General features: G+C 42.2%; 1 long non-coding RNA gene across 2 annotated transcripts in view; it reads left to right on the plus strand.

Moving 5' to 3' along the window:
- Positions 1-25,352, plus strand: part of LOC110740979 — a 210,402-nt gene extending 185,050 nt beyond the window's left edge. Inside the window, exon 5 of one of the 2 annotated variants that reach the window (XR_004176438.1) lies at positions 24,242-25,352. This is a non-coding gene — a long non-coding RNA (uncharacterized LOC110740979). Of the gene's footprint in view, positions 1-16,121; positions 16,293-24,241 lie in introns of those variants that run through there. The other variant, XR_004176435.1, reaches the window with a different exon arrangement.
- Positions 25,353-26,924: the final 1,572 nt, after the last annotated feature.

Below are 26,924 nucleotides of genomic sequence, written 5' to 3' on the forward strand. Positions count from 1 at the left end.
ATTGTTTTTGGTGTTTTAGTTATTAAGTCTTTGCCCATACCTCTGTCCTGAATGGTATCACCTAGGTTTTCTTCTAGGATTTTTATGGTTTCAGGTATTATGTTTAGGTCTTTAATCCATCTTGAGTTAATATTTGTATAAGGTGTAAGGAAGGGGTCCAGTTTCAGTTGTCTACATATGGCTAGCCAGTTTTCCCAACACCATTTATTAAATAGGGATTCCTTTCTTCATTGCTTGCTTTTGTCATGTTTGTTAAAGATCAGATAGTTGTAGATGTGTGGTGTTATTTCTGAGACCTCTGTTCTGTTCTATGGGTCTCTATATCTGTTTTGGTACCAGTGCTATGCTGTTTTGGTTACTGTACCCTTGTAGTATAGTTTGAAGTCAGGTAGCATGATGCTTCCAGCTTTGTTCTTTTTACTTAAGATTGTCTTGGCTATACAGGCTCTTTTTTGGTTCCATATGAAATTTAAAGTAGTTTTTTTCTAATTCTGTGAAGAAAGTCAATGGTAGCTTGATGGGAATAGCATTGAATCTTACTGAAATTACTGTGGGCAGTATGGCCAATTCATGATATTGATTCTTCCTGTCCATAAGCATGGAATTTTTTCCCATTTGTTTGTGTCCTTTTATTTCCTTGAGCAGTGATTTATCTACAAACATTTCTATATGAAATCATCTGTATGGATATCAAGCTAAACATTAGTTTCAACTGCTGTCTCCAATGCCAAGGAAATACCACGTGTCCACACGGCCCATTCCAGCCTTTCTTTCCTATAACCTCCCTCTCCAAAAGCAAGAAAACTGGCTCTCACCATCTACTATCCCTGTACTTCAATTCCAGTATGCATAGTGGTTTCAGAACTGTTAACTGGAACTCTGTGAAAATCAAATTTACCAATTAGAGTAGAGTGCTTATGCACTGTCTTTTTTGCCTTTAGTCCTCCTGTCTTCACTTATTTCCAAAGGTAATCAGGTCAGCACTTTTTCCCATACCTCTTTCAATAAGGATGTGTTATATATTCGTAATACAGTTAGACTCTGTTACCACCATCTGCATTCCGTTCTGGGATACCCTAACTTCCTAAATGATTGTTTTGTTTTATTTTAGAGACAGGGTCTCTCTATGTTGCCCAGGCTGGAGTGCAGTGACAATTCACAGGTGTGATCACAGCCCACTGCAGTCTGGAATTCCTGGGCTCAATCGATCCTCCTGCCTCAGCCTCCCAAGTGGCTGGGACTATAAGTGCATGCTACCACACCCTGCTCTAAATGACTTTTTTTTTAAGTGTGTGTGCGCTAGGCTTCACTTTTTGTGCTATCAGTTCCGTAAGTTTCGACAAATGTGTGTTGCCATGTGTCTAGCTTTACAGTATCATACAGTATCATCCAGATCCTATACAGATACATGTCTTCTAATTATTTTCTCCAAGCTACTTGTCATTTCTCAACACCATCATTAATTGTCTTTTTTCAACCATGTCCTTGGAGACTATACATTTTTTTAATTTTAATAAACTTCAACTTATCTATCTATATTTATTTTGTTTTTATTGTCACATTAATAATTTTATATATTTGTGGGATATGGAGTGATATTTCGACACATATATACACTGCATAAAAATCAAATAAGAGTATTTAGCACATCCACCACCTAATGCATTATCATTCTTTGTGGTGAGAACATTCAAAATTCTCTCTTCTATTTATTTTGCAATATACGTTATTGTTCACCATAGTCATCCTACTTTGAACCAGAAATTATTCTCCCCTATGTAACTGTAACTGTAATTGTAACTTTGTACCCATTGGCCAATCTTTCCCTAGTAATACCCCCTTCCCCAACCCTTCCCCAGCCTCTGGTAACCACTATTCTACTCACTACTTCCGTGGGATCAACTTCTTTAGATTCTGCGTATGAGTGAATGAAAGACAAATATCATGTGATATTTGTTCTTCTGTGCCTGTCTTATTTCATTTAACATGGCATATTTATTAATATAACGTAGCCCATTTATTATTTCATGGACAATACTTTTGGCATTTATTTTAAAATCATTACCAAAGTCATATCGATTTTTTTTCCTATGTTTTGTTAAGGAAGTTTTATACTTTTGTGTATTACTTTTAGATCTGTGATCCATTTTTGGTTCATTTTTGCAAAAGATTTTAGGTCTATGTCTAGGTTCATTTTTTCAGTGTTTCGTAGTGTTCTGCATATGGATCCTATGCACATTTTGTTAGATTTATACTTGAGCACTCCATTTTTGTTGCTTTTGTAAAAGATAATGTTTCTTCAATTTTGAATTCCAGTTGTTCATTACCGGGATATGGGAAGGCAATTATATATTATGTATTGATCTTGTATCCTGCAACCTTGTTTTACTTGCTTATTATTTCTAGGAGTTTTTTAGTAGACTCTTGGTGGTTTTCTACATGGACAATAATGCTACCAGGGAATAAATGCAGTTTTATTTCTTCCTTTCCAACCTTTTTTCTTTTTATTTCCTTTTCTTGGCTTACTGCACTTGATAGGACTTCTGGAACAATGTTGAATTGGTGAGCTAAGAGAAGACATCCTTGGCTTTTTCTCTACCTTAACAGGAAAGTCTTCAGTTCCTCAACTTCAAATATGATGTTAGGTGTATGATTTTGTGTGTTTCTTTATTATTTTAAAGACAGACCTTTCTATTTCTAGTTTTCTTACAGTTTTGTTTTAAAATTATGAATGTGTGTTGAATTATGTCAAATGCTTTTACTGCATCTATTGGTATGATAATATATTTTTCTTATTTAGTCTGTTAATATAATGTATTACATTGTTTACTAATGTCATAGCAGGCTTGCATTCCTGAAATGAGCCACATTTGGCTATAATATGTTATCTCTCTCTCTCACACACACACGCACATACACATGTGCACGCACACACACATATTTTTTATATATTGTATATTATATATATAAGTATATAATATATATACACACAAGTATATTGTATTGCTGGATTTTATTTGCTAATATTTTATTAGCAGCTGTAGTTTTCTTATGGTGTATTTATATGGTTTTGTTATTAGAGTAATTCTGGAGTCAAAAAATGAGTTGGAAAGTGTTCTTACCCATATTATCTGAGATATTGTGGAGAATTGGTATTGGTTCTTCCTTTAATATTAGATAGAATTCTTTAATAAAATTTTTTGGGCCTCAGGTATCTTGAAGGTTTTTAATTATTAATTTCATTTCTTTAAGAGATGCAGACTATTAGCCCAGCACAGTGGCTCGCTCCTGTAATCCCAGCACTTTGGGAGGTGAAGGCGGGTAGATATTTGAGGTCAGGAGTTTGAGACCAGCTTGGCCAACATTGCGAAACCCTGTCTCTACTAAAAATACAAAAATTAGCTGGCGTGGTGGCACGCACCTGTAATCCCAGCTACTTGTGAGGCTGAGGTGGGAGAATTGCTTGAACCTGTTAGGCAGAGGTCGCAGTGAGCCGAGATTGCGCCTCTACACTCTAGCCTGGGTGGCAGAGCAAGACTCTGTCTCCAGAAAAAAAAAAAAAGAAAAGATGTAGAGTGTTCAAGCTATCTATTTAACCTTATGTGGATTTTAGTAGTTTTGTTCTTCCCATGAATTGGCCATTTTATCTAGGTTATAAAATTTGTGGGCATAAAGTTGTTCATAGTATCTGTCCCCTTTTGACTTTTTGTGGCATGGGATCAGCCATGGTGAAGGTCTTTCATTTCTGCTATTAGTAGCTCGTGTCTTCACTCTTTATCTCTTGATTGGCTTGGCAAGAGGACTTTCAATTGGGTATTTTTTTTGAAAGACCTAGCTTTTCATTTTGTTGTTTTTTTTAAAAACATTGTTTTCTTATTTCCAATTTCATTGATTTTCCTCTAATTTTTATTATTTTCTTTCTTCTGTACTTATTTACTGTTATTTAGAGGTGTGTTGTTTAATCTCCAAGTATTTGAGGGATTTTCCAGCTATGGTTTGACTGGTGATTTCTTAATTACTTCCAATGTCATCTGAGAACATCACTTGTATGACTTCTATTATTTTAAGTTTGCTTTGGTGTTTTTGTATGGCCCAGAATATGGTCTATCTTGATGGAAGTTTCATATTAACTTGACAGTCATGAGTATTTTGCTGTGGGTGTATAAACTATTCTATAAATGTCAAGTAGATTAAGTATATTCATGGCATTTGTCATCTATACCTTATTGACAGAGGGGTGTTATTGACAGAAAAAGGGGTGTTAAAATAACCAACTATTACAATGGATTAGTCTGTTTTCCCTTTCGCTTCTATCAGGGTTTGTTCACATATTTTGATGTTCTTTTATTAGACGCAAACACACTTAGGAATTTTATGTTTTCTTAGAGAATTAACCCCTCTGTAATTAAATAACACCCCTCTTTAACTTTGATTATCTTTCTTGTTCTGAAGTCAGCTTTGTCTTAAATTAATATAGCTACTGCAGTTTTCTCTTGATTGGTGTTAGTAGGGCATATGTCACTCAATCTGTTTACTATTAACCTGAATTGTGATACTTAAAATGAGATTCTTATAGTCAACACATAGTTTACTTCAATCCTCTCTGACAATCTCTGAGTTTTAGTTGGTTTATTTAGATCATTCACATTTTAAGTGATTCTCAATGCAGCTAGATTAAGATCTTCTAGTTTGTAACTATTTTAATTTGCTGCATTTGCTTTTTATTTTTTTTCTGTTTTTCTGCCTTCTCTTGTTTTAATTGAACATTTTATATGACTTCACATTATCTTCTCTCAGTATATCATTTATATATTTTTTAAAAATAGTGACTTTCCTAGAGTTTGCAATATACTTTTTATTTGCTCGTCCCCCAGGCTGGAGTGCAATGGCGTGACCTCAGCTCACTGCAACTGGTGCCTGTCGGGTTCCAGCGATTCTCCTGCCTCAACCTCTCAAGTAGCTGGGATTACAGGCATGTGCCACCATGCCCAGCCAATTTTTTTTTTTGTATTTTTAGTAAAGACAAGGTTTCACCATGTCAGTCAGGCTGGTCTTGAACTCCTAACCTCAGGTGATCCACCCGCCTCAGCCTCCCAAAGTGCTGGGATTACAGGTGTGAGCCACTGTGTCTGACTTTTTTTTTTTTTTTTTTTTTTTTTGAGACAAGCTCCTGCTCTGTCCCCCAGGCTGGAGTACAGTGGTGCTATCTTAACTCACTGCAGTCTCCAAGTCCTGGGCTGAAGCGATCCTCCCACCTCAGCATCCCGAGTAGCTGGGACTACAGGCATGCCACCGTACACAGCTAATTATTTATTATTATTATTATTATTTGTAGAGATGGGGTCTCACTCTGTTGCTCAGGCTGGTCTTGAATTCCTGGGCTCAAGCAATCCTCCCATATTGGCCTCCCAAACACTGGCATTACAGGCATGAGCCACTGTCACCAGCCTGCGGTATACACTTTTACACATATAAGTCCACCTTCAACTAGCCCTGTACCACTGAACATGGAGTGTAGGTACCTTATATTCACAATTTCCCCTCCCATCCCTTGGACCATTGTTGTCACTCATTTCAGTTCTTCATATGCTGAAATAATCTAGTATATCACTGCTACTATATATTAAGTATATAGCTTTAAGTATATTGCTTTTAGATCAATGAAGAATAAGAACAATGACATATTTTATTTTACCTTCATTTATTAATTCTCTGATACTCTTTGTTGCTGTAAGTGGATCCTAGTTTCTGCCTATTCATTTTTTCTTCGTCTGGAAAACTTGTTTTGTCATTTCTTGTGGAGAACATCTGCTGACAATGGATTCTTTCAGCTACTGTTTGAGGAAATCTTTATTTCTCCTTTATTTTTGAAATATAATTTCACTTGTTATAAAATTCTGTGATGGTGTATTTCCACCCTACATATTACATATTTCACCCCACATTCTTCTTGCTTGTATGGTTTCTTAAGAGAAGTCTGATGTCATTTTAATTCTTATTTCTATATCAGTAAGGTGGGCTTTTTCTTTTCCTGGCTTTATTCAAGATTCTCTCAGTGTCTTTGGTGTTCTCTGATCTTCCTTGATGTGTGTTTTGGTGCCTGTAAATTCTGGAAAACTCTTAGCCATTATTACTTCAAGTATTTCTTCCGGTTTGTTCTCTCTTTTTCTATTTCTGGCATCTCAATTACATGTATGTTACACCTTTTAATAACACCCACAGTTCTTGGGTTTCACAGGATTATGTTTGTTTATCTTTTTGTATTTTACTTTTGCTACAGCTAGAAAGTTTCCATTAACCTTTTTAAAAATTTACTAATTTTTTACATCAGTTGAGTCAATTGATGAGCCCATTGGAGATATTCTTCATTTTTGTTATTGTTATTTTGATTTCAAAATTTTTCTTTAGATTATTTCTCACAGTTTCCATTTCTCTACTGACATTTCCTATCTGATCTTGCATATTATTTTTTCATTGTCACCTTTAACATATTAATCATAATTATTTTAAATTCCCTGATAATGTCTGCATGGGTGTCCCATCTGAGTTTGGCTTTGAGGCTTGCATTGTCTCTTCAGACTATTTTTTTTCTTGCCATTTGTCATGACTTGTAATTCTTTTGTTGAGAGCAGACATCTTATAGTGAGTAATTGACACTGAGGTAAACAGGCCTTCAGTGTGGAGTTTCACGTCAATGCTTGTAGGAACTAGGCTATGTTTAACGTGTTCAGTGGAATTGGCTGTGTTTAATGCTTGCTGAAGCTATAGGTGCCAGAGTTTTTAAGCGCTTCTCATTGCTCTAATGTTTGAGGTCCGCTTCTGGGTGCAAAAGTTATAGTAGTTAGACAAGGGTCCTGCATCCATCGGGCTTATGCCAACGCAGGGAGACAGAGCACAAACACATAAATGCATTCCAACATACCGGATAATAAGATCCCCTAATAAGAAAATAAAACTGGTTATGTGGTAGGGAATGCTGAGGGGCTCCTGAGGGCTGGAGACAATCCCTCTTCCCACCCTGAGCAGGGTGGAGCCCAAGAGAATTTGGAGTCAGACTCTGTTGCCTTCATAGTTTTCTTCCAACAGTCTTTCTCTCACTACTGTTTCTGACATTCGTGGCCTTATTTTGTCTTCTTGTTTCCCAGGAACCATCAATATGGACTTCTGGAAAGAATTAGCATTCCCCTTTACATTAAAACTCACAAAATTCAACTGGATGTGACCATAGTGGCCAAATAACTATTTTTATCATAATGTTAATCACTTAAAGGTATAGCGTCATTATAAAGCAAGATAACTGAAGAAACGCACATATCAGCTCAAGGAAAAAAATCATTATTTAATGACAGATTTTGCAAAACAAGGCTGGGTAGAGATTTTGGTAATTATTTTAGATAAGTAATCTTTCCCTCACTCTTTCTTGAGAAATGGAAAATATATAGGGTTTTTATTTAAGTCCAGCAACTAAATGAGAGTCTCACCCACTTCTCATACTAGGCTGAGTGTTTTTATCTTTACAAAGGGCAAAAGATATTCCTGCCCAGTTCCAGAACAAGATGGCATAGGTACATTTTTACTGGCACCTATGCCAGATGCAAATTCTTGTCTGCATCTCTCTTGTAAATACAACTACTAAATACCCTGGATATTACACAACATAAAATAAGACGATTCTGAAGGTGGGAAAGAAGTTGAACTTACTAAGGAAGGACCGTAGGGCTTGATCAACCACAGTGATGTGAATTATGGGGGTTTTCTTTTTATCTGCCATGTAACTCTGGATGGAGTGTCAGGGAGGCCTGATACACTAACTCTCCCTACAAAGGAAAAGAAAGCCTCTCTCCGACCAAAGGGGTGGGAAAGGGGGGAGTCAACCAAGACCAAGTGTGGACCCCCAACCCCTGCTTCAACCCGGAGCCCTGAACGGTGGTCTGATCTGCCCCAACCTTCCCCTCTTATTGCATAACCTATGCCCTGGGGTCCAATCCAGCAGCAGCAGCAAAGCCTTGGTCATCCCAGCCCATGCTACTCAACCAGTGCACTGGAAGGAGAACTGATCTACCCACAGTGGAAGCAACAGGAATGCCCTACATGCAGTGGCATGAGGAGACTCAGGCCTAGTGGCTTCTGCCCTTCCTTTTCTCAGAATGTCACTCAGTGGCAACAGGTGACCCAGGGAAGTGCCTCCACATCCCTGGGCCACTCCCACTAAGTGCCTCCCAGCATCAGTAGGGAATGAAGGGGAGCACTAACACCTAAAGAATAAAGCAGAGGGGAATAAATGGACCAACTATCCACTGAAATAGGAGATTTAATAGGATCAAGAGTCTCCCAACACAATAGACAAAATGTATAGAATATCATAGAAAAATCACTTATGAAAAAAGCTGGGATACCTCAAGTGGAATGAGAAAGACAATCAAACAGTGCCAACCAAAATGCATTGGATGTTGAAATCATCTCACAACGACTTTAAAGCTGATCCTTAAATATTATTCAACAGTCAATTACAAATCTCTGGAAACAAATAAAAAAGTAGAAAAATATCAAAAACATAAATTTTATAAAAATCAAGTGAAAATTTAAAAACTGAAAATAAATGTAAAAACAGCTGGATGGACAAAATATTATAGTCAAGATGACAGATCATAGAATCAGTGAATTTGGAAATAGGTCAATAGTATTTGTTTAATCTAAACAGAGAGAATATAGACTGAAAAATCTTGAACAGTCTAAAGAGTCCGTGGGACAACTAAAGCAATGATGTAGATTTGTATCAGAGTTGGGGAAGAAGAGAAGTACAAATTTGTGGCTGAAAAGTATTTGATAAAATAAAACATTTCAAAATTCCCCAAATATGGCATCAGACATAAACCCACAGATCCGAGATGCAGAGAGGGCCCCAAGTAAGATAAACTCATAGAAATTCATTCCATGTACATCATATTTAAACTTCTGAAGCAACCAAAGAAGAGTGATGCACTTCCCATAGGAGAATACAATTTGAATGAGCGCAAATTTCTCATCTGAAACAACGGAGGCCAGAGGAAATGGCTCAACATTTTTCAAGTGCTTAAAAAAAATGAACTGTCAATTGAAAATCCTATATTGATGAAAACAACCTTCAGGAATTAAGGGAAGATACTCTCAGATGAAGAAAAGGTACGAGGACTTATTACTAACAGAACTTCCCTTAAAAATAGCTAAAGAAAGATTTACCAACAAAAGGGAAAAAAAAGAAAAGGAGAAGCCTGGGGCCTCCAGAAAGGAAAAAACGAATAATGGAATTTGTAAAAGTAGAAGCAAACATAATAGACTGTCCTTCTTATGAGTTTCTTTGATAATGTTTTATGGTTGTAGCAAAAGTTATAACAATATCTGATATGATGCTCAATGCAGTAAAACGTCAAGGCAATTTTATGTAAAAAGTCATGAAGTAAAGCAACTTAAATGGAAGTCAGGTTTCTATACTTCTCACAAAATGGTAATACATGGACACCAGTAGGCTGTAATCATTTACACATGTAAATAGCAATAAATAAAACAACTGCTAAGAATAATATGCAAACTGCCATGCTCAAAATCATTGTAAATAAATCAAAATAAAATTCTCAGAAATGTTCTAGTAGCAGACTCAAGAAAAAAGAAATGTAAGGATTAAACAAAGGCAATTGATAAAATGGCAAATGTATGTCTAAGATATCAATAATTATATCTTGTAAATGGCCTAAAACAACAATTAAAAGAAAGAGATTGTCAGAGTGGATGAAATAAACACAATCCAGCCATATGCTATATACAAGAAACTCAAAGCTCAAACATAATGTCATAAGTAGGTTGAAAGTAAAATGAGGGAAGAAGATATATAATGTAAACAAAGAAAAAAGTTATGTCTATATTAATATTATATTAATTTCAGATTAAAGAAAAGTATTAGAGACAAACACAACGCTGCCTAATGATAAAAACAGATCCATCTGCCAGGCACGGTGGCTCAAGCCTGTAACCCGAGCACTTTGGGAGGCTGAGGCAGGCGGACCACCTGAGGTCAGGAGTTCGAGACCAGCCTTGCCAATGTGGTGAAACCCCATTTCTACTAAAAATACACACACACACACACACAAAATTAGCCGGGCATGGTGGTGAGTGCCTGTTATCCCAGCTACTCGGGAGGCTGAGACAGGAGAATCGCTTGAACCCGGGAGGCGGAGGTTGTAGTGAGCCAAGATAGTGCCACCGCACTCCAGTCTGGGCAACAGAGCAACACTCCGTCCCCCTCAAAAAAAGAAAAATAGATCCACCCACCAAGAACATATAATTATCCTAAAACTATAAACAGCAAACAATACAGCTTCAGAATGCATGAAACAGAACACTGGTAGATTTGAAAGGAGACGTAGACAAATCTTCATGCATAGTTGGAGACTTCAACACTCCCCTTTCAGGAACTGGAAAACTGCTAGAGAGAAACCAGCACGGATATGGAAGAATTGGACAACACTGAGCTGTCAAAATCTAACTGATATTTGTGGAACACTCCATCCAATAACAGAACACATTCTTTAAAACTGCCCATTCACCAAGATAGACCATATTCTAGTCATAAAACAGACCTTAATGATATAAAAAAGTAATTGAAATAATACAGAGTAAGTTCTCTAACATTAAGATAATTAAATTAGAAATAAAAAAACAGAAAGACTAAAGGAAAACTCCCCAAACTCGGAAAAGCAACACACTTCTAAGAATTCCCAGAAGAAAGTCTCAAAAAGATATGCATAGGATGAAATTAAAGTAAAGCACAGTGTATCAAAATCTGCAAAAGGCAGCTAATATCACTGAATAATTACATTAGAGAAGAAGAAAGACTTCATGTCAACAAAATACATTTCTACCTCAAAGCTAGAAAAAGAAGAACAAAATAAACTCAAAGGAGGGGAAAAGAAAAAAAGACAGGCAGAAATGAATACATTTGGAAAACAGGAAAACAACAGAGAAAATCAATAAGTCAAAAAGGTTTGTACTAAAATTTCAAAAAAAGTTGATAAAACTTTAACAAGATTGACAAAGTTTTTTTTAAAAAAAGCAAAACATCAATATTAAAATAGAAGATATCACAACAGATCCTGTAGACATCAAAAGCATAATAAATGAATACTGTGAACAAATTCTAGCTTACAAACTAGACAACTTAGAAGATAAGGACCAATTAATAAAGAAACTGTAGATTACCTAAACTCAGTCAATATGAAAAGATAACTTGAATAGTCCTATAACCATCACACCAATTGAATTTGTAATTACCCCGTCCTCTAAGTCTTCAGGTCCAGATGGTCTCCCTGCAGAATTTTACCAACCATTTAAAAGAATTAACATTATTTTGTACCACCTATTCTAGAAAATAGAAGGGAAGCGAACCCTTCAAAACTCATTTTATGTGGTCAGAATTATCCTGTTACCAAGACAAACAGCACACATACACACATTAATGCACACACTCAGGCACTGGTGCGCGCGTGCACGCACACACACACACACACACACACACACCTGGAGAACAATATCTCTCAAGACTATAGATGCAAAAATCCTTAATAAAAATTTACCATACCTTATCCATCAACATATATACAATCCTGTACCTTCTACCAGTGGACTATATTCCAGATATGCAAGACTAGTTTGATTTAAAAATATACATATATATAACTGATCATATTAACAGGGTAAAGAAAAAAATGTAAACATATCAATTGATGTGGAAAAACCATTTGACAAAATTCGAATTCAGTCATGATAAAAACTCTAATTACACTAGGAACAGAGGCAACTTTTCTCAAGCTCAGAGCACTTGCAGAAATCTACAGCTACCATTATACTTGGTAGTAAAAGATTGATGCTTTTTCTTTAACATTGGGAAGGGGATGAGGATATCCTGAATACCACGCAGATTAAACATGGTTCTAGAAGATTTTGCCATCAAAGTAAGTCATAGGAAAGAAATAAACAGCATATAAAATGGAAGAGACGAAATAAAACATTCTTGATTTGTAGACAATACGATTGCCTACATAGAATATACTAAGGAATTTTACAATATCAACAACAATGAATTTTCCAGAACTAATAAATAAGTTCAGCAAGGTCACAAGATATGAGATAAACATGCAAAACACAATTCAATTTTTAAATACTGACAATAAAAAAATGAGAATGCATATCAAATGCAATGCTTTCTAAAAAAATGAAATACTGAGGTATAAATAGGATAAACATGTACAGGATTTGTGAGATGAAAATTATAAAATGCTGATGACAGAAACCAAAGACGTAAGTGCTTCATGAAACACACAATGCCCCAGGGTTGGAAGACTTAACATCATACAGAAGGCAATTCTCCCCATTTTGATATGTAGGCTTAACACAATTTATATCAAAATTCTAGCAAGGCGCTTTGAGGATATAGGCAAGCATGCGCTAAAATTTATATGGAAAGGGAAACAGTCTAAATATCCAGGACACAGCTGAAGGAGGTAAAGTGAAAATTGCTCTCCCAATGTTAAGACTTGCTGTATAGCTACAATAATCAAGACACTGTGGTGCTGGCAGAGGGACAGATACAGATCAATGAGACAGAACAGAAAGTCCAGAAGAAGATCCACACAAACATATCCCATTAATTTTTGGCAAAGGAACAAAAACAACTCAGTTGAGGAGGGTTGACCTTTTCAATAAGTGTTGCTAGGGCGACTGGATATCCACAGGCAAAAAAAGGAATCGTGAGCTAAACTTTGTATCTTATACAAAAATTAAAACAAAATGGATCACCATGCTTAAATGTAAAACAGAAAGCTGTAAAACTGTTAGAATAAAATACAGGAGATGATATTAAGCCTGAAGTCAAATGCACAATACATAAGGGGAAAAATAAATTGAACTTCATCAAAATTAAAAACTGACTCTGAAAGACCCTGTTACAAATTACAAACTGGAAGAAAATATTTGCTAATTACATATCCAAGAAAGGACTCATGTCTAGAATACATTTAAAAATCCCTCTCAAACTCAGTCGTAAAACACAAATAATTCAAAAGCAAATGGGCAAAGAAATGTACAGACATTTCACTGAAGAGATTATATAGATGCCACATAGGCACATGAAAATGTTTAACATCATTAGCCATTAGATAAATGCAAATTAAAACTAAAGTGAGGTGTTAATACATACCATCAGAATGACTAAAATAAAAAATCAATAACACTAAGTGCTGGTGAGGATGCAGAGAAACTGGATCTCTCATACATTACTGGTAGGAATGTAAAATAGTAAAACCACTCTGGAAAATAGTTTATAAATTTCTTTAAAATTAAAACCAAGCTTTCCATAATACCCCACAAATGCTCCCTTGGCATATATCCTAGATAAATGAAAAGTTATTTGCAGAGAGAAACTTATACACAAATATTAATAACAGCTTTATAGCCCCAAATTGGAAACTACCTAAATGTCCTTCAGTAGATGAATAGTTAAATCTATTGTATTAATAGTACATCTGTACCATGAAATGTCACTCAGCAAAAAAGGGAGCAGAATATTGACACACACAACTATGTGGATACACCTCATAGAAGGTATGTTGAAGGAGAGAAAAAAAATCTCAAAATAATACTTATATATGATGTTCATGAAATCACAATGTTGCAGATATGAACAACAGAGTAGTGGTTGTCAAGGGGTTGGGTGTGTGTGGCTATGTAGGGTAACATGAGGGAGTATTGTGCTGATTTTACAGTTAAGAATGCTGATTGTGATGGTGATTACACAAAGCTTCACATTTGATAAAATGGCACTGAGCTACATAAACACAAATGCATGTAACTGGTGAAATCTGAATAAACTCGATGGGTTGCATCATGTTAATTTCCTGGTTGGGATACTGTGCTATAGTTCTGCAAGATGTTAACATTTCAAGAGTCTGGGTGAAAGGTACCTAAAATATCTCTGGACATTCTTTTGCACTGTCGTGTGAAATTATATTTATTTCAAAATAATTTTTTTAATATAACAAAGGCAATAGTGTGGCTATTTCTTAAGAACTTTACTCTTATATTTAGTATGACTCAAACTGTTTCATGTGAGAAGAAACGGTGATTTTACTTTTTTTTTTTTTGAGATCAATTCTTGCTCTGTCATCCAGGCTGGAGTGCATTAGCACGATCTCGGCTCACTGCAACATCTGCCTCCAGGGTTCAAGTAATTCTCCTGTCTCAGCCTCCCAAGTAGCTGGGATTACAGGCATGCGCCACCACACCCAGCTAATTTTTGTATTTTTAGTAGAGACGGGGATTCACCATGTTGGCCAGGCTGGTCTTGAACTCCTGAGCTCATGATCCACCTGCCTCAGCCTCCCAAAGTGCTGGGATTACAGGCGTGAGCCACCGTGCGCAGCCGATTTTACTTTTTTTTTTTTTTTTTTTTAAAAAAAAAGCTCTGTGTATATTTTGTTCCTTGTTGGAACGGTTAAGAACATGAGGAGGGAGGTAAGGCTACCACACTGGTCTACTGTCTCATTAAACCTCTCTACTACAATGCTCCCTTTGGGGCCCCAAACCCCAAGCCAGACGGTACAAGTCCTTATTTATTTATTTCCCATATCTTCTCAGTGAGTTGATTCGCCAGCATATCTGCTAGTTGAGCACTTGCCTTAATATCCGTTGTATTTGTCCCCTTGCCAATCCCTTGACCAGCTTTCTCCAAGTAATACGTTTTGATATTGAGGCTTGCTCGCTTAGGTGGCTGCATACTTTGCTTTCACCGTCCACAGAACCTTGACTGAAATTCCATTGATCACCTTTCCCTATGCTTTGACGTGGCCCTGTCCACCTAATCTTGAGGAGTCTATTTCTCTATTGTGGAAATAGAGAAAATGACATAGGGCAGAATCTTTTGAACAGCACATTAGTAATTCTGAATTTCATCAGATAGCAAATGGAGAACCAGTTGACGAGGAGAAAAATAAGAAAAGTCCTATGAGAATGTGACTACAGGGCAACAAGCAGAGAGAATTCATTTGCAGGAGACCTAATCGGTGCCAAGCACATTATCTTGGCACTCATAGCAACCCAAAGAGAAGTTATGGGTGTGTGCGTGTGTGTGTGTGCATGCATGCACACACACATGTGCACACAAGTGTGGGTGTGTGTGCATGCAAGTTTTTATGTGATTTGCTCAAATTTTCAGTGAGTTTCCCATTGGCTATGACCGTAATTAACCACTGTCAAACTACAGTAAGCACTGACTCCACCTCACTTGTGGAGTTGGCTGGTGAGGGGGTCTGTACTCTGTTGCAAGTGGAATAGACACCTCTACGGCTTTTGGCTGGGCTCACTCACGTATCTGAGGGTCAGCTGGCTGCAGGCCAGTCCAGATGGACCTCAGCTGGGCCAGTGTGGCCCCTCCCCACGAGCTGCTCAGACATGCATATCTCCCACCTCCCACTTCTCTTTAGTGGGCCAGCCCAGGCACGTTCTCTGGGGGGCCCGGGTGGGTTTTCTTTTTGTTGTTTTTTTGTTTGTTTTTGTTTTTAATAGCAATGACAGAGAAGCGAGAGAGTGAAATGCATACGCACTTTGTCAAGACTTTGCTTTTGTCAATCTTGCCACTGTCCCTTTTGTCACATGGCCAGGCCGACAGTGAGAGGGAGGGGACTATAAAGCCTCATGGCCACACGTACAGGTGCCAGGAGGCCATGAATGTGATCAGTCAAACTCACTTATTATGAAGAGAAACTGAAACCATAACCTTCTAGGCCCTCAGATCCATGGGTAGTACCCCAGATGACACTGCTTCTCTGGAAATAATACTTCCGATGTACCTTGGGATGGGCAGCTATGCACTCATAAAACACGTAATTCATGACCATTAAAATTGTAACCAGAATCTGGGCTGCCAAGAACTGAACCCTGCTCTGCCTGTCACAGGGTGGAAGGGTTAGGAACGCAGCTCCAGCAGCCTGAGGAGTCAAGAGGAGCCACACACCCTGCCCTCCCTCCAGTCCTGATACTGCCCTACAGCTTCACAATTCTGGTTATAATTTAATATCTTTTCTTCCTTCCCTGAGACACTCCACATCTTAAAGACCATCTGAGAACTCTGAAACTCAAGTCAGAATGAAGCCCACTCTTGGAATCCATCAGAGGCAGCTGAGATGCAAATGGCATTAACTGAATGCCTTTAGACATGTCAAAAGAAATCTTGTCTCTCAGGTAGATAAAAATTAATGAGACATCCAGGATGCTTTTATCTAATTTATTCTATGTGGCAATGCTGGGATCTTTCTGGGGACTGTAATATTTAAAGCTACATTTCATTATGAAACCTTGTAGAGGATGTGCAAATTACATTTGTTTAATTCCACAGCTATGAAATGCCAGGCACTTGCTGCCTTTGAATATTGGCTCCGAGTGACTTTGAAAACTTGAAAGATCTTGCTTAATTTTCTCCAGTGTTTAACTTTTCAATGAATAAGTGTTGATAGAACAAGGACCCCTGATAATACATGCCAGGCCGGATGGAGAAGCAATTCTCTTCTGAATCCTCAGAGCCTAATTTCCAGATAGCCATTCCCTACAGCACTTCGATGTGCATGGCGAGCTTTTGTTCCCATAGTGTGTTTCCTTCCCTTAAAGGGACTCAGGACTTGCCAGAAGGTCCGCCCTCCATGAGAATGGAAAGGTGTCCAGTTTTCAATTCATGGTCAACAACCATTTACGAAGCTCAAAGTCTGAGGCAGATACTGTGGCAGAGCTAGGGTGTGAAGGTTCACGGGCCGCGTGCCCGCTCGGGTCAGCTCCGGGTTCAGGATGCAGGTGCACTCACTAGCATGTGACAGGAAACACCAGGGGCATGTGGGGAGGGTTGAAGGAAGGCGAGCTCTGTTCTTCCTGTGCCTGGCCTACCACCTTTTTTAGAGGCACCGCTACCATTCCTGAAGCCTCCACCCTCAGGGATGCTCAGGTGAGTCCATGCACCACTGGCTCAGGATTCAACCCTGTGAGCCCACCCAGCTCACTGCAGGGCTTTTGGGAGCCCAGCGACTTCACAGCCCGTGTGTGTGACTCGGTACCTTTGCATGGCTCGTCCCTCAGTCTGAAATGCCCTCCCCAGCCATCTATCCTCTCTGTAAACCCCCCACTCCCCTTTTAAGATCTGGCCTAGATGTCAGCGCCTCTGAAAAGTGGAGCCCATCACCCTCCCTCCAGGAGTGCCAACCCCTTCCCCAAGTTCTCAGAGCACCCAGGACCAGCCTTAACCGTAGTCTCCAGCATGAGTCCAGACTGTGCCGAGAAAGTGGCTGCCAGGCCCTTCTCACCTTCATAGCCAGGAACCTCATACAAAGCGTGTCATTGGTGCTGAAAAGTGACTGTGAAATTCAATCACGTGGCGATGTTTTCATTTTACTTGCATCTGCCTCACTGGATTCTAAGCAGAGACCACATCCAACCACTCATTTTATTTCCTGTGTCTAATACAGGTCCTGGTCCAGAATGGAGGGCTGATACAGGCAGGCCTCTGCATTTGTATGAATGAATGAATGAATGAATACTGAAAACATGTTCCCCACAGTGACGTTCTCCATATAGCTCCCTTCTGGGCCATTTCAAAGATCCTTCTCCTCTCCTGAAAGCTTCAGAGTTTATAAGGTACCCTCTGAGTCCTCGTCAGGGACCCAGATGACAGGAGAGGCTCCAGGTCCTATGAAGCCTTCCTGAGCTCCCTGGGCTTCACAGCCCTTCTGTCTGTCTGGGGTCTGCAGGCAGCTTGTTTCTGTGTCAGGCTGCCTGCTCTGCCAACAGCCGCCCTCAGTGCAGACATTGCCCAGCACATCATGGCGACTGGCACCCTCTTGGGCTCAGTGGAGCAGTGAGGCCCTGGGCAGACAGGGAAGGCTCAGCCCCACAGCCCCAGGGTTGGCAGGGGGCACGGGGAGGCTGCGATCCTGCTGTGAGCACTGATTCTCTCCCTCTGCCTGAGCGGAAGGCGGGGCATCAGGGAGTGTAAGAGGTTCCAGTGCTAGCGCAGCTGGTTTCTCACATATGGAAATGGCACTGAGAACAAAACCACACTTCTATAGCCTGGGCTACCTCGCACCTTTTTCTGAACCAAAAACAAGAACACAGGGCAGGACCAGAGGTGATGGGACAGCAGGTGGGGGCTGCGGGCAGTTTACCCGGCCAGGCTGACTTCTGTCGGGTGGATGGTGAAAGTTTGGGGTACGTGGAGCTGCCTTGAATCTGCACATGCAGATGGACGATGGCTGACTATGGCCTGGGGGAACACTTTAAAATCCAGCTTGTCCCCACACCCCAGAGAAGGCATTCCAAGAGAGCACCAGGTGCGAGGGGAGCATCCAGGGTGTCCTGTCTTGCCCCCTCTGACGCTGCCTCCAGGAGTCTGAGTGGCCTGCAATGGGTGGGGAGCCAGAGCACTGAGAAAAAAAATCAAGAAGTGACTGCCTCCGAGGGAGGGCAGAATAAAAAGCGGTGGGGGAGCGGGTAACAGCCTCCACCATCTGTGTGGTGAACTGTGATCCTTACCGTCATTCATCCATGCGGCCACCAGGGCTCTGCCTCCTGCATCCGACGGCCTGAGCCCACCTTGGATCCACTAGAATCCTGCTGGCCCAGAGGATATACCTGAGTCTCCGTTCATGCTGGAGAAACAGTGCCACCCTCCTGGGGCAAGCCCCTCCCACCTCTAGAGTGATTACACAAAGGTGCACACATGGGCAGCCTCATGGGCACACTCTCCAGGTGCAGGTGTTGGAAGGACATTTGGGACAGCAAAGGCGACGTGTCCTCAAGAAATATGCATGGCTGGTGCCTAAACCAACAGCTCTTGACAGCATCTGTGGGGTATGAGGCTGGATTCTCAGCACGGTGCTGAGCCTGTGACACACTTTCAACTGTTTAATTATCATAGCAGCCCTGCAGGGTAGGCGATTCTAGTTCTATTTTTGAACGGAAGAAGCTGCGATTTGGAAATGCTAAGTGACTCGCCCAAGGTCACACAGAGAATGTGAGGCTGCAGCAAAGTTGGGCTGGAGCCTGCTCCACTCCGAAGCTCTCTTCTTTCCCATGACAATCCAGGGGTCTCGTCAGGGAACTCTGCTTGCCTTCTAGAAGACAAGGCTGAACACAGGGCTGAGGGTTGGACACATGAGGTCCAGGAAGGCATGACAGGTACCATGCTTTCATTATGCTCTTACACACTGAACACACACACACTTTCCACTAAAGAAAAACAAAACAAAAAAAATTGTCTGTATAGCAGCCTAGAAAATGCTTCAAGAAAGCATATTTTGCTTGCCATCTCCAGATTGAAGGATAAAAGATGGCACCAGGCTTTTGAAAAGCAGGTGCAGATGAGGTGAATACAGTGCACCAAGGGCAAGTCCCCACTGGCCAGGGAAGGCCCTTGCTCAGATGCACACAGCGTCTTGCATCTTGCACTGAGAAGAGAAGAGCTCACTGGCATCAGGATGTTGTCACCAAATCAGCATCATCAAAGCCAGTAAATGTCAACATTGCCAAGGAGACTAAGGCTGCAGAGTGCATACGTATTTCAGTTTCCTTCCTAGGCCAGGATGGGTTTTGGAAAAAGAGACGGTGCCTTCTGCCTTGTGTCTAGCCGCAGCTCTTGTCGAGGGGTGGGTACAGGGTGGGTGTGATTTGAGAATGAACAGGTTGTTAGGGGCCCATCTGCTCTGGTTCCAGCCTCTCCCTTGCTGCTTGACACTATTTCTATGGATCCACTACTGCGTTGATGATGCTTCCTCCTTTCTGGAGGTGAAGATTCACACTATTTCCTTAGATACAGTGATTTTTTAAGATGAGACTGATGGTTAGTAATTATCAGTGATACACAGTCATGCGTCGCTTAGAGACAGGGATGCAAAATTCTGAGAATCGCATCCTTAGGCCATTTCATCATCACTGTGTGAACATCAGAGAGGGCACCTCCACACGCCCAGCTGGCACAGCCTCCCACACACCCAGGCTGTGTGTGAACCAACCACTCCTGAGCTACACACCTGTAAGAAGAGGCAGCGCACACTGCCTTCCACTCGGGATCACTGCGTTGGGAGCTGCGTGTTTGGGCTCAAATTCCATCCTGCTTGGCAAAGCTGGGTGACCTTGGGCAAGTCACTTAACCTCTGTTGACACAGTTTCTTTGTAAAATAGGGATACGGGTAGCCCTACTTCTAGGAGTGTTCTGAAAATTGAACTATTTATGTAGAGCGTTTGGAATGAACCTGATGTATATATTAGCGGTTTTATTATCCTTTATAATGGCAAATTATTGAATCATCAACACCGCATTTGCTTAGCTTTAATAGGACACTCATATTCCTCATTCTGCTAAGAAGGATCACCTGGGGCAGTCATGATGCTATCCAGCAGTCCTTGCGTCTCCCTCTACCTCAGGCCCTGGTGCTGCTTCTGCAGCCATGAAGCTACTTATCTGTACGGTGCCCAGTCCCTCTTATTAACCTCTTCTGACAGATGTAGCAGCTGGTACAGCCAGTGCGTTCCTCAGTGGCACTTGGCTGGAAGGGACAATCCCCAGTGAAGTTTTCCAAATCCTAGGCTCTTTGCTATTACACCATGCTGCCTCCTGTATTCAAGGCTTGTCGTCTTAGGAACAAGTCACTTTAGTTCCCCCCAGTGAACTGCCCCGTGTGCACCTGCCCCGTCCCTATGCCGTGCTGTGGACATTCTGAGGCCAGGCACATTCCAGAGAGGTCCAACGAAACCTCGAAATTACAGAGCACCCCAGGCTCTGGAGGGCTGAGCTGGGGGGTGTGGGGGACCTGGGGGCTGTGTGGCCAGAGTAGGGCTAAGTGAGCCGAAAGGAACCTTTCTGGCCAGCAGAGCAGAAGGGAGCCATAGGTGAGAAGGAACAATAGAGTAGATGCTTTGGATGCCTTTCATGCTCTTCTCCCAGAACTGAATCATGCCTAACAGGCACTTCAGAGCATCTGCCGTATTGGTAGTTAAATGCAGCCACAGGGGGATAGCTAGTGGCCCACAAAGCCTTTAGGAAGATGCAGTGCAGTTGGGGAGCAGACAGGCTTGCACAAGGAACCCACGGCACGAGCGTGCACAGCCAGGCCCCAGGTGACCTGGCGGGATGTGGGGCTTCCTGGAGCACTCTGTGCAGAACCGATTGTGGGGGAGAAAGAAAGTGAGATAACAGCACAGGATGAGTGTTCCGAGGATCGGGCGGCCATAGGCAGCGGGCTGCTGAGTGTGTGTGGAAACCCCGTGGACTGGTCAGAGAACAGGAAGACTTGGGGACTGGCCAGAGCTTGGGTTTGAGCTTGGGTGGCTGAGGGGTGACACCTTTGACTGGTTTTGAGCTTGGGTGGCTGAGGGGTGCCACCTCTGGCAACAGCAGGGACCCAGGGAGGCCGGTGGGTTGGGGCCACCAAAACCCAACTTCACACAGGTCATGGAGAGGCCTGTGAGGCAGTTGGAAATCCAGGGTGTGCAGGTCTTTCAGCGCTGAAGGAGAGCTTCCACGCAGCTGAGACTGCTGTTTTCTTGTCCTGCTGAGAGATCTGCCGGTCAGTCTTGCATTGTGGGCTTTGAGCATCACCAGGAGAGAGCTGCCCTTCATGTCGCAGCCCTGCACCTGCTGCCCCCGCTGCCTGCCGCGGCTGACTGCTCTGAACACAGGCCCTGCCCCTGACCCCTGTCCTGCCATTTCAAACTTGGGAACTTGAAAGCAAATGGATGGATCCTACCTGGATGAGGAAGTTGTGAGATGTAAAACACATGGGTATTGTTGGCAGCTCTGATTTTACAAATGTGGTCACGTAGAGAAAGCTGATCGTCAGTGAAGGAAAGTAAGGTGGCACCTGGAGACAGCGAAAGTGCGAAGCTGAGCTTTGACGTGGAGACACCTGCCAGGGCCAGGGATGCTGGAGGAGAGCCGCATGGCTCTGTCCATGGCCTCCGTGTTGAAGTTTCTTCAGATTTTGCAGCCAATACATCCCATTCTCATCTCAGTCTAATCGGAAAACTCAGTTTGTATATCATTTTCACAAATCCCCGTTGTGTTCTGGTTGTATATGCTCAGAGGTGTTCAGTAGCTTGCAGGACGGGAGCCTGTGTGGCAGAGCCTGGACTCAGTTCACATCCACCTGGCCATGCATTCTCCAAGTTTGTTTGCGCTACCTGCTGTATAAAGCTGCTGACAAATCTCAGCAACTTAATCTAATACAATTTCTCCCTCACTCAGGCAAAGTCCACAGTGGCTGCTCCTGGACAGACAGTCCTCCCTCAGGCTGCATCCCCTGTGGCCTGGCCATTTTGTGGCTTTTAGGTTCTCATGGCATCACCCAGCTGCCAATGGGGGAAGACGGATGGATGAAGGGTTCCTCTCACCCAATGCTTAGCAGCCTCAGCCGGCAAGTGACATATAGCATCTCTACAGGCACCCCATCAGCAAGACCCAGCCATGTGGCCATGCCTGATGCAGACAGCCAGGAGGCCATTGCCTGGCCAGCAGCCCCAGCTAGCCACAGTGGAATGCTAGCCACAGTTACGCACTGTGGAAGGGGAGCACCAATCCAGACGCGAGACCAGGCCCTCTCCCGTCCAATAGAAAGTCAAAGGGTTGAGCTCTACAGAACACCCTGAGGGAAAGACCTGAGGTTCACATCTGATGACAGCTGGGCATCATGGAGGGAGAAGAGCCGAACCCCAGGATACTCTTTTCCATGCAAAGGACCTTGGTCTCTGTGGGACAGGTGGAGGGGACGTGGGGGCCAGTGCATGCCTCTGAGCACAGCCTGGGTCCATTCTTCCTCCCCTGGTGAGGACAGTCAGGGCAGTAAGTAAAGGCGGGAAGAAACCCATGCGGAATACCAGAGCAGGGCATAGGGGTGGAATACAAACACTGCCCTCTGGGCCTGGGGGTGAGAGTAACAGGTCGAGGATGGTGCTTTTATCTTCTGGCTTGTGGGCCCCGTGGCGATATCACAATAAAGAAGATAGAGACCTGCTGTGGCTCATCGTATGGGAACTCACAAGTGCAGTGAGAGTCCAGGGGAGGCCTTGCAGGTATGGCAGCAGTATAAAATCTGCGCGCACTTCCAAGGCGGGCTGGAACAAGCTCACATAGCTTTTAGAGAGGCTCCCTTAAAGCTGGCAACTGCCCCCCTCATTACCCTTGCCACACACACAGAGAGACGCACACACACACAGACACACACAGACACAGACACACACACACACAGACACACACACACAGACACCCTGCGGACCGCGGACGCACGCAGGGACGCACGCACCTGGACCGCAACCGCACGGACGGACGCACCGGACGCAGTACGGACGCATGCACGGACGCACACGCACGGACGCACGCACGGACCACGACCTGGACCTGCACGGACACTTGCCTGGGCCTGCAGGGACCTGGATGGGCCACCGGACCGCACACCGGACACGCACCGGACCTGGGGACACGCACGGACCTGTTACGCACACCGGACGGACCGGACACGGACCTGGTACGGACACACACACGGACACCTGGGGGACGCACGGACCTGCCCTGGGGACCTGGATGATTTTACCTGGACCTGCACGGACACGCACTGCTGATGTAACGTCTTCGCGGATGGAATATCATTCCTGGATTAACGAATGAGACGCCAATGTGGAAATAAGGTGGTGCGGGACCTTCCCGCAGAACGTTTTGTAGCCTCCTTGCACAGAGGAATGGAGTCCTGCTCTAATGATGCTGAACAAGTCCTTTACCTTGAAATAACATAAAGTTGCTACTCTCCGAGGATCTCAGCCTCTGTTTACAATATAATTAGTATGGTAATCAAAAGCAGTCAATGAAACATAAAAAACTATTACTCATGGCTTTAAACTGTTAGTCATAAAATAATACAAGTTTAGAAATAGTGACAAATCCATTTTCCCAGTAAACTCTCAAGCACGCTATCTTTTGTGAGGCTTTGAAGTAAGAAAAAAGTCACCAATTTATCTCTGTCTGAGACCTTAGCTTGTACACATCTGCTAATGGCAAAAAGCCAAGACAGCTATTGCAAAGTTTCCACTAAAGCAAAAACATTTTTCATACTCTCACAAAGAGGGAAGGTTGATTTATTTATTTCTGGGGTAAAGATCTCTAAAAATATATGTTTTCTTTTCCCTTTAGCCAGAATTTGACTCCTGAAGTGCTCATAAAAATGACAGGCAGCGCTGAGTCAAGAGTTGGTGGAGGTCCTTCTCCGCATCCCCACAGGCACCCGCTCCAGAGCAGGCCCCCACGCTCGGACCAGCAGGAAGGGACAAGCCATGCAGGCCAGAGTCTCCCCCGCTGCACAATGAGGCTGAAGGGTGGATCAGCTCCCCCTGGGCTGCTCCTACACAGTGTCAGGAAGGCGCAGATGATAGTAGCAAACCATATGAAGACTCATAATGGGGAGGGGCAGGTGCATGTGGTGGCCACTCAGCTCTACGGACAAAGGCACTGGCTTTGAAGCCTAGCTGCATGCCAAGCCCAGTCTAGTGAAGTACGAGAATAGTTTCCAGTCCTCAGATGAGAAGGGTGGTGTGGAGTTGGAGTGCTAAAGTTGCTTGCCCAATGCCGCCGGCAAGTAGGATACCGACTCCACATCTCATGCTCTTTCCACTCACACATCCCCTGGAATGGGACCTGAAAGTGCTATTTTCCTGGCTGGTTACTTTCTCTGAAGCAGAGACAGTCATCAACTCCAAATATAGCATCCAGGACAATAAAAGTATAACTCAAATTACTTTAACCGTCAAAAGATGGCACTCACCAAGGCTTCCTTTTAGATTTGATTCATATACTGTGTGCTGGCTTCATGGATTTTTCCCTCCTCCCTTTAAAATACTGTAGATGGAAGATCAGCTTCTAGATAAGCTGCTCATTTGACTCTCCGTTTTCTGTTTCCACTGCTGCTCTGGCTGGAATGCAGCATCCATTCTTCTCTAAGCACATCATTGTAACATCAACACTAGTCACTCAAACCTGAAGAGTTCGTTTGTAAGCTGGAGTGCTGGAGGGAGGTAATCTAGATTTCCTGCCGTGCCTTCCATCAAAAGTGGTGAAAAAAATTCTGAATTCTGGCACACCTAGCTGGATTACAGCAACATAATTCAGAGTATACACCTGCATTCATTGTATTTACAAATTTAAATACGCTGTATAGTAAGCTATGGTAAAACCACAGTTGGCTTTCCTCTCCTCACTAGCAGAGCTCACTCTGGAGAATAACAAATTAAAATAGAAATTGCAGTAATTTGAGAAACTTCATTTTACCTGAATTGATGGTTTATTTTAGAGTTAAATTCTTATCTTCAAGAAATAGGATGTAAAAATAAGAAAGATTGTTTTTCTACTCTAACAAAAAATTTTGTTTTGAAAACATAAAAACTATAAAATGATATCCCTCGTGAGTATAGAGTCCAAAATTCCAAACACAATTTTATCAGATGGAATTCAACAATATATCAAAAGGACCCTCACCTCACATACATAATCTAACTCAAAGTGAATCACAGACCTAATGTGAAACCTAAACTATAAAACTCCTAAAAGATAGCAAAGGAGAAACACTTTGTAACCTTGGGTTAAGCAAAGATTTTTTTAGTGATAAAAGGGCATAATCTATTAAGAAAATGCTAATTAAAACCACAATAAGGTGTCTGTACTGACACATTAATAGGATTAAATGAAAAAGTACGACCAAACCATTGTTGAGAAGGATGTGGAGGACCTGAAATTGTTTTTTTTTGTTTTTGTTTTTGTTTTGTTTTGTTTTGTTTTGTTTTAGATGGAGTCTCGCTCTGTCCGCCCAGTCTGGAGTGCAGTGGCGCGATCTCGGCTCACTGCAAGCTCCGCCTCCCGGGTTCATGCCATTCTCTTGCCTCAGCCTCCCAAAAAGCTGGGACTACAGGCGTCCACCACCACGCCTGGCTATTGGTTTTTTTTGTTGTTGTTGTTTGTTTTGTTTTGTTTTTGTATTTTTAGTAGAGACAAGGTTTCACTGTGTTAGCCAGGATGGTCTGGATCTCCTGACGTCGTGATCTGCCCGCCTCGGCCTCCTAAAGTGCTGGGATTATAGGCTTGAGCCACTGTGCCCAGCCCCTGAAATTCTAATATACCACAGGTGGACATGTAAAAAGAGAAAAAGAAAAGGAAAGACAGTGGTACAACCACTGTCAGAAACAGTTTGACAGTTTTGTAAAAAGCTAAACATATACCTACTACACTGTATGATCCAGGTTTCCTTGTCTAATGCCCATTGTCTTGGAGACCACTGTTTGATATGTTTGTTCTAGTGTTGTTTTTTTTTTTTATTATTTTCTGCACAGGAGGACAAAACCAGTTTCTGTTACTACATTCTGTTTGAAAGTGTAAGTTTATGAGAAGTTTTAAGAGACAGATTATTACCTGCAGGGCACGCACACGTCTGCTAACAAACTGCCTGAAAGCTTCCCACTGGCCATGAAAGCCACACGTGGGTTTTCCCTCCTGACTAACCTGGGGTGCTTTTCGGTCTAAATTCAAGGTCCTGTCCAGGTGCATATAATAGATTTAGTCACAGTCCTCAGATTTCACGTTGGAGACGGCACTTCAGTTCAATAACCATGTCCTCAACCATGCTCTACGGTAGATTCTGTGCCATGGACTTGGTAATAGAGACAGGAATTGATCACAGTCCTCATACATGGAAATAGACATGCAGGGCATTCCAGGTCAATCTGGGGACCCAGGGAGAGAAGTGTGGCGGGGATGTCGAGGGCTGGGGGCACAGCATGCCAGGGAGAGGCTCTTGTCTGTCCTGGATCTGTCCGCCCTGCGTCTCTGC

The sequence above is a fragment of the Papio anubis genome, chromosome 10, assembly GCF_008728515.1.
Source record: "Papio anubis isolate 15944 chromosome 10, Panubis1.0, whole genome shotgun sequence".
NCBI classification, from domain to species: Eukaryota; Metazoa; Chordata; class Mammalia; order Primates; family Cercopithecidae; genus Papio; species Papio anubis.